Below are 7,298 nucleotides of genomic sequence, written 5' to 3' on the forward strand. Positions count from 1 at the left end.
CTGATATGATCTCTGTGTGGAATGTTGGTGAGCCGTATTATTGTTGGGGTTGTGACGTCTCTGATCTTGGCTTTGATCTTGTTGATTTTCCCACCCAAAGTTTGGGTGGTTCTTCCAACCAGGATTGTAAGTCTTGGAGTATGGATCATGGGTCTGCCTAGGTGTGTTTCCAATGTAGTTGGCTTGTTCCTGATCACCCTCTGCCTCTACATTTACTCCTTCTTGAGTTGCTGATGAGGTGGTGATTGCTGTTACTTGGTTCCTCTCCATCTTCTTGGTACGGTCAGCTAGCTGCTTGGTAATCAGCTTGTTTTGGGCCAGCAGTGTATCCACGTTGTTTAGCTCCATTACTCCTCTAGTGTTGCCCTTTTCAGAGGTATAGAAGTAGTCATTCTCGGCTACAGTCTCAATGACATCTATGGCTTCTTCAATGGTTTTCTTCTTGGTCAGAGATCCCCCGGATGAGTGGTCTACTGCCTTCTTTGATTCATAAGAAAGGCCTTCATAAAAAATGTGTAGCTGTACCCATTCATTGAACATATCTGGTGGGCACCTTCTTGTTAGATCCTTAAACCTCTCCCATGCTTCGTAGAGAGTCTCACCATCTTGTTGCCTGAAAGTTTGAACCTCAGCTCTCAACCTGTTAATTCTTTGAGAAGGATAGAATCTCGCCAAAAATTTATTCACCACATCTTCCCAGGTTGTTAAGCTCTCCTTCGGGAAGGATTCCAGCCATTTAGATGCCTTGTCCTTGAGTGAGAAGGGGAATAGGAGTAGTCTATAGGTGTCAGGATGAACACCATTAGACTTCACAGTATCACAGATCCTCAGGAAGGTGGTTAGATGTTGATTGGGGTCTTCTTGGACACCTCCTCCGAACGAACAGTTGTTCTGAACAAGGGTGATGAGTTGTGGCTTAAGTTCAAAGTTATTGGCATGTATGGTTGGCTTTTGGATGCTACTTCTACAGTTTCCTGGGTTTGGATTGATGTAAGATCCCAGAACTCTTCTCTCTTGCCCAGCATGATGCACTGGGCCTTCTCTGCTATGGTTGTGAGCTTCTTCTTCATGATGGTTCTCCTTATTCTCATCCATGTCTGGTTCAAAATACTCCTCTTCTTCCTCCGTACCAATTACTCTCTTTCCTCTTGCTTCCCTCCTTAATCTAATGAAGGTCCTCTCAGGTTCAGAATCAAAGGAAGTTGAAGCCCCGCTTCTTCTACCTATCATACAACCAACAAGGCAAAAGTAAGAAGGGGGTAGATACAGAGAGTATTCTTGTTAGAAATGCTATTAGTGTGAGTGATGCAATATATCAAACAGTTAGTGGGTTAGTGAACTGAATTGTAAACAACTAAAAAAAAAGGGTAGGGGAAAAGGAAGAAAATAGCTAAACTGAAAGTGAATTACTCAAATGAAATTAAATCAAACAAAATAAAAAATGCTCAATCTAGTTATCCACCAATTTAATCATTGTTGATACAAAATCAATCCCCGGCAATGGCGTCATAAACTTGATGCACGGAAACTTGTCTCTCAACAATTTCCCTCGGCAAGTATACCGAATTGTCGTCAAGTAAAAACTCACAATAGAGTGAGGTCGAATCCCACAGGGATTGATTGGTCAATCAACTTTAATTAGAGGAACGTTCTAGTTGAGCTAAGCAGAATTTGATGTGAGAATTGCAGGAAATTAAATGAGGGGAAAGTAAATAGCAGAAAATGTAAATACTGGAAATAAAGAGCTGAATGTAAATGGCGAAAAGTAAATTGCAGAATGTTAAATGGGGATTTGGAAAGATGAGCATAAAAGTAAATTGCAGAAATTAAAGAGAATGGGTGAGATCAAAAATGGGGAAGTCATTGGGTTTAGGAGATGTTGCATTCTCTGGATCAAGTTTATTTTCATCTCTTCCTCAATCAATGCATTCATTGATCTCCTTGGCAATCTTAAGTGATTGAATTCCAATTCCTTGGTAATTCAATCTCTCAAATATTGATCAATAGCCAATTCCTTGGTCCAATTGCTCATGAGAAGAGATGAAGTATGGTCACTGATTATACCACATGTATTTCCAAATCAAAGTGTTGGTAGGATTATATGTCACTATATCCATCCAAACCCCAATTTGGTCCAACATGAGAAAGCATTTCTAGCATGATCTCTTCATTCCTCTTCCAAGGTTTCGAAGAGATCCAAGTATGAATAGCTTCTTTTCCAAGACAACTACCCAATTGGATGAAGATCGAAAGCTTTCTAGTAAAATCAAGAGAAAAGAAAGAAGAAAAATAATAAAAACTATTATTGATCTATCAAATTACAACAGAGCTCCCTAATCCAATGAAAGGGGTTTAGTTGTTCATAGCTCTGGGAATGGAAAACAAAGATGGAGAATGCATTCTGAAAGTAAAACTAGAAGTTGCAAAGAAAGTAAAATTATACAGAGAGTAGTTTTCCCAATCCAAAAGCTTCCTCTCTAGTTCAAAACTACTCCTATATATACTACTCTTCTGCTCTTCTAGTTGGCTCTTCAAGTCTTGGATATGGGCCTTTGGATCTTGAGTTGAAGCAGTTTGGAGTCTTCAGTGGGCTCAGCTTTACTTGCAGAGAAAGTGTGAAGTAAGCATGCATTTTAGCTAGGACGTTAGTGGTGTTAACGTTTAAGTAAAAATGTGGGTTCGAGAATGTTAGTGACAATCACCTTTTTCACTAACATTTCTAGTCCAAGATGGTTCACGTTAACTTCAACGTTAGTGGCACTAACGTGACCACTAACGTTGCCTCTTGATCTATCGTGAACGTTATTGGGGTTTACCTTTTTCAATAACGTCGCTCTCAGCCCCCTTTTCTAACGTTAGAGTCCACGTTAGTATAACTAATGTGGCTCTTAACGTGGGCATGCCTTAGCCTCGAGAGCGTTAGTGACACTTACCTTTGTCACTAACGCTCCAAACACCCCCTTCTTCCCACGTTAGAGTTCACGTTACTTAGGTTAACGTGACTTCTAACGTGGTAGTGATAGCCATCTCCAATGTTAGTGACAAAGGTGAGTGTCACTAACGTTGGCTTATCATTCCTTTCCTCCACGTTAGCTTCCACGTCAATGCAATTAACGTGGCAACTAACGTGGCAAATAGTGGCTTAGTCCAACGTTAGTGACAAAGGTAAGTGTCACTAACGTTGGCATTTCTTTGTTCCTTCTACGTTAGAGCTCACGTTAATGTACTTAACGTGACTCTTAACGTGGCTAGGTGTGCCCCTTTTTCCAACGTTAGTGGCATTCACTTTTACCACTAACGTTGGAGCTTTACTTCTCTTCCACGTTAGCTTTCACGTTAACGTAGTTAACGTGGCAACTAACGTGGGCTATGATGGCTCACGAAGGCGTTATTGGCGATCACTTTTCTCATTAACGTTGCAAGCTAGCTCCCATTCCACATTAGTGGTCACGTTAGTTAGACTAACGTGACTAATAACATGGCTCTTCCTTGCTTCCTTTGTCCTGAAATCAAGGAAATAAAGTGTATCAAAGCTAGGTTCTAACCCATGAGATCATGCATCATTCATTTTATCATTCAATTCATGCATAATTCTCATAAACTCATATAAAATTCACAATGTTTGCTTGAATCAAGATGTAAGTGATTATTTACCCAAAACTTGCTTATTTCCTAAGAAAGTGCATGAAACTACCCTAAAACAATAAAGAAAAGGTCAGTGAAACTGGCCAAAATGCCCTGGCATCAGGGGTTAAACAGTCAGTTTTAGATCCACTTTTACACTTCACTTTTGAGTACTTTTCGAGCTATGAGTAGCTAACTTCCCTCTCATTGAGAGAGGGAGCTCTGTTGTACTTGATGGATTGATATTAGTGAAATTCCTCTTCTCTTCATCTTCTCTTTGATTTGCTAGAAGGAATTTCATTCTTAATGCTTAGTGTTCAATTATCTTGGAAAAGAGATTGAATGCAATTGGGTTTCATGGGAACCTTGGGAAAGGAAACATGAAACCATGCTTGAAATTCCTTCTCACACTTGAGTAGAATCTGGGTTTTGGTGTTTGGATATGTGACATATAATCCTCCCTCTACTTGGACCTACGATGGTGTGTGGTATAATCAGGGACCAAGCATATCTCTCTTCATGAGCAATTAGACCAAGGAATTGGCTATTGATCAAGATCTGAGAGATTGAGTCACCAAGGGATTGGGGCTCAATCAATCATGATTGCCAAGAGGTCAATGAGTTGCATGATTGAAGAGGATATAAGCTAGATTTGATCCAAAGAGACAACATCTCCCAATCTCAATGAATTTCCCCATTCTTATATATCCATTTCTTTACAGCTTAATTTTACATTCACAATCCCCCATTCCCATTTACATTCAAGTCATTTATGATTCTGCACTTTACATTCTGCCATTTCTATTTCTGCACTTTATTGCTTTTCTTTATATTCTAGTCATTTACATTTATGTCATTTACAATTCTGCACTTCACAATCTTATTGATCCGCTTGACTAATTCATCAATCGATTAAAACTGCTCGAATTTGCCAATCTCTGTGGATACGATCCCACTCCACTGTGGGTTATTACTTGACGATAATTTTGGTGCGCTTGCCAAAAGAACGGATTCACTCATTTTTGAATGGGGTGTGGATTCGACTCATCAAGTTTTATGGCGCCGTTGCCGGGGATTGGCTTAAATTTGACAGTGATTAAATTTATTGGAGAGCTAGATTAAGCAATTTAGATTCCTTGTTGTTTTATTTTATTTAGCACCTTTTATTTTTTTTATTTTGAGTTCTATTTCTTTTTTCTTTCATTATTTTATTCATCATCCATATCTCCACTCTTCTAACTGTTTGATTAATTGCACCACTCACACTAACAACCACTCTAACAAGAGTAATTTCTTTATTCATTTTCTTTTTTGCTTTTTGCCTTGTTGGTTGTATGACAGGTAGAAGAAGCGGGGCTTCAACTTCCTTTGATTCTGAACCTGAGAGGACCTTCCTTAGATTAAGGAGGGAAGCAAGAGGGAAGGGAGTCGTTGGTGCTGAGGAAGAGGAAGAGTATTTTAAAATAGACATGGAGGAGAATATGGAGAACCACCATGAAGAAGAAGCTGACAACCATGCTAGAGAAGGCCCAGTAAATCATGTTGGGCAAGAAAGGAGAGTCTTAGGCTCCTACATCAACCCAAACCCAGGAAACTATGGCAGCAGCATCCTAAAGCCAACAATTCATGCCAATAATTTTGAGCTGAAGCCTCAACTCATCACACTTGTTCAGAACAATTGCTCATATGGAGGAAGTGCCCAAGAAGACCCTAATCAATATCTCAATACATTCTTGAGGATATGTGATACTGTAAAGTCCAACGGGGTACACCCTGACATCTATAAACTACTCTTGTTCCCTTTCTCACTCAGAGATAAGGCAGCAAAGTGGTTGGAATCATTCCCCAAGGATAGCCTAACTACATGGGAGGAGGTCATGAACAGATTCCTTGCAAGATTTTACCCTCTAGAAAGAATCAACAGGCTGAGAGCTGAGGTGCAAACCTTCAGACAACAAGATGGAGAAACACTCTACGAGGCATGGGAGAGATTCAAAGATCTGACAAGAAGATGCCCACCAGAAATGTTCAATGAGTGGGTACAACTACATATCTTTTATGAGGGGCTATCCTATGAAGCAAAGAAGGCAGTGGATCATTCTTCAGGAGGCTCACTCAACAAAAAGAAAACCATTGAAGAGGCCATAGATGTCATTGAGACTGTAGCTGAAAATGAGTATTTCTATGCTTTAGAGAGGACTCAGAAGAAAGGAGTGCTAGAACTCAACTCTGTAGATGCTTTGTTAGTTCAGAACAAGGCAATTGCAGCTCAAATAGCAGCTCTAACCAAGAGGATGGAGGCCAATCAAGTCTCAGTCATTCAAGACTAAACTCCTCAACAAGAAGGGAATGCACCAAAATCTGAAGGTGACTGGGAACAAGCTAATTATGTGAACAATTCATCCAGACCACCATATGACCCACACTCTAAGATATACAACCCAGGTTGGAAGAACCACCCAAAATTTGGATGGGAAAATCAACAAAACCACAATTAGAACCACAACAAACCTTATTCATCAAATCGGCATTTTAACCATAACCCCAACCATCAAACAGGGAACCATAGACCCTACCATAACTCACAAGACACATCATACCATAGCAACCAACCCAGGCACAACAACTTCAATCAAGATGCACCATCCTCAACTATGCAACCTTGTGAAATCAAGAGCAACTTTGAGAGGATGGAGGCTGTAATAGCACAACTGTCATCACAGATTCAGGGGCAGTCTCCATCCTCTTGGACAGACAAGCACAAATTGAAAGAAGGATAGACGCTAATCAAGAAAAATACAGGTCAAATCTGAAAAATCAAGGCGAGCGATCTAAAAGTTGGAAGCACGAGTGGGGATTTTGTCCAAGCAAATCCCACTCCCCACACACACATTCCCCAGTGATACCATGGCTAACCCAAGAGGGGAATGCAAGGCTATTACCCTAAGAAGTGGAAAGGTTGTAGAGGAAGGAACCCCAAGCAAAGACAACCTTGAAGAAGTTGCAGAAAAGCATGGGACTAAGGATGAAGAAGAGATCCCTACTCTACCTCCACCAAAATCAGTCTTGAAGCCTTATGTGCCAAAAGCACCATACCTGCAAAGACTGGGAAAAAGTGGGAAGGATGCCCAGTTCTCTAAGTTCCTAGAGATCTTCAAGAAGCTCCAAATCAACATACCATTTGCTGAGGCATTAGAACAAATGCCACTCTATGCCAAATTTTTTAAGGAGCTTATAACCAAAAAGAGGAACTGGGAGGCAAAAGAAACCATAGTATTGACTGAGGAATGCAGCGCCATCATACAGAAGAAGCTGCCTCAAAAGCTGAAAGACCCAGGGAATTTTCAAATCCCCTGCATCATAGGGGATATCACTATTGAGAAAGCTTTGTGTGATTTGGGAGCTAGCATAAATCTTATGTCCCTAACCATGATGAGAAGGATGAGAATAGAGGAAGCCAAGCCAACAAGAATGGCACTCCAATTGGCTGACAGAACATTTAAGTTTCCACATGGGGTGGTGGAAGACTTGCTAGTGAAAGTAGGAGAATTCATTTTTCCTGCTGATTTCGTTGTGCTGGACATGGAAGAAGAGGCCAACACATCAATTATCTTAGGAAGACCATTTCTAGCTACTGCTGGAGCCATCATTCATGTGCAAAAAGGGGAACTAGT

The 7,298-nt window shown here is 40.5% G+C and overlaps 1 non-coding gene across 1 annotated transcript; it reads left to right on the top strand.

Moving 5' to 3' along the window:
- Positions 1-535: 535 nt before the first annotated feature.
- On the top strand, positions 536-642 carry LOC148555750 (small nucleolar RNA R71). Its single transcript, XR_015888141.1, has one exon. It is a non-coding gene; the product is annotated as a small nucleolar RNA R71 (small nucleolar RNA).
- The last annotated feature ends 6,656 nt before the right edge of the window (positions 643-7,298 follow it).

The sequence above is a fragment of the Arachis ipaensis genome, chromosome B6, assembly GCF_059453495.1.
Source record: "Arachis ipaensis isolate K30076 ecotype BB chromosome B6, ASM5945349v1, whole genome shotgun sequence".
NCBI lineage: Eukaryota > Viridiplantae > Streptophyta > Magnoliopsida > Fabales > Fabaceae > Arachis > Arachis ipaensis.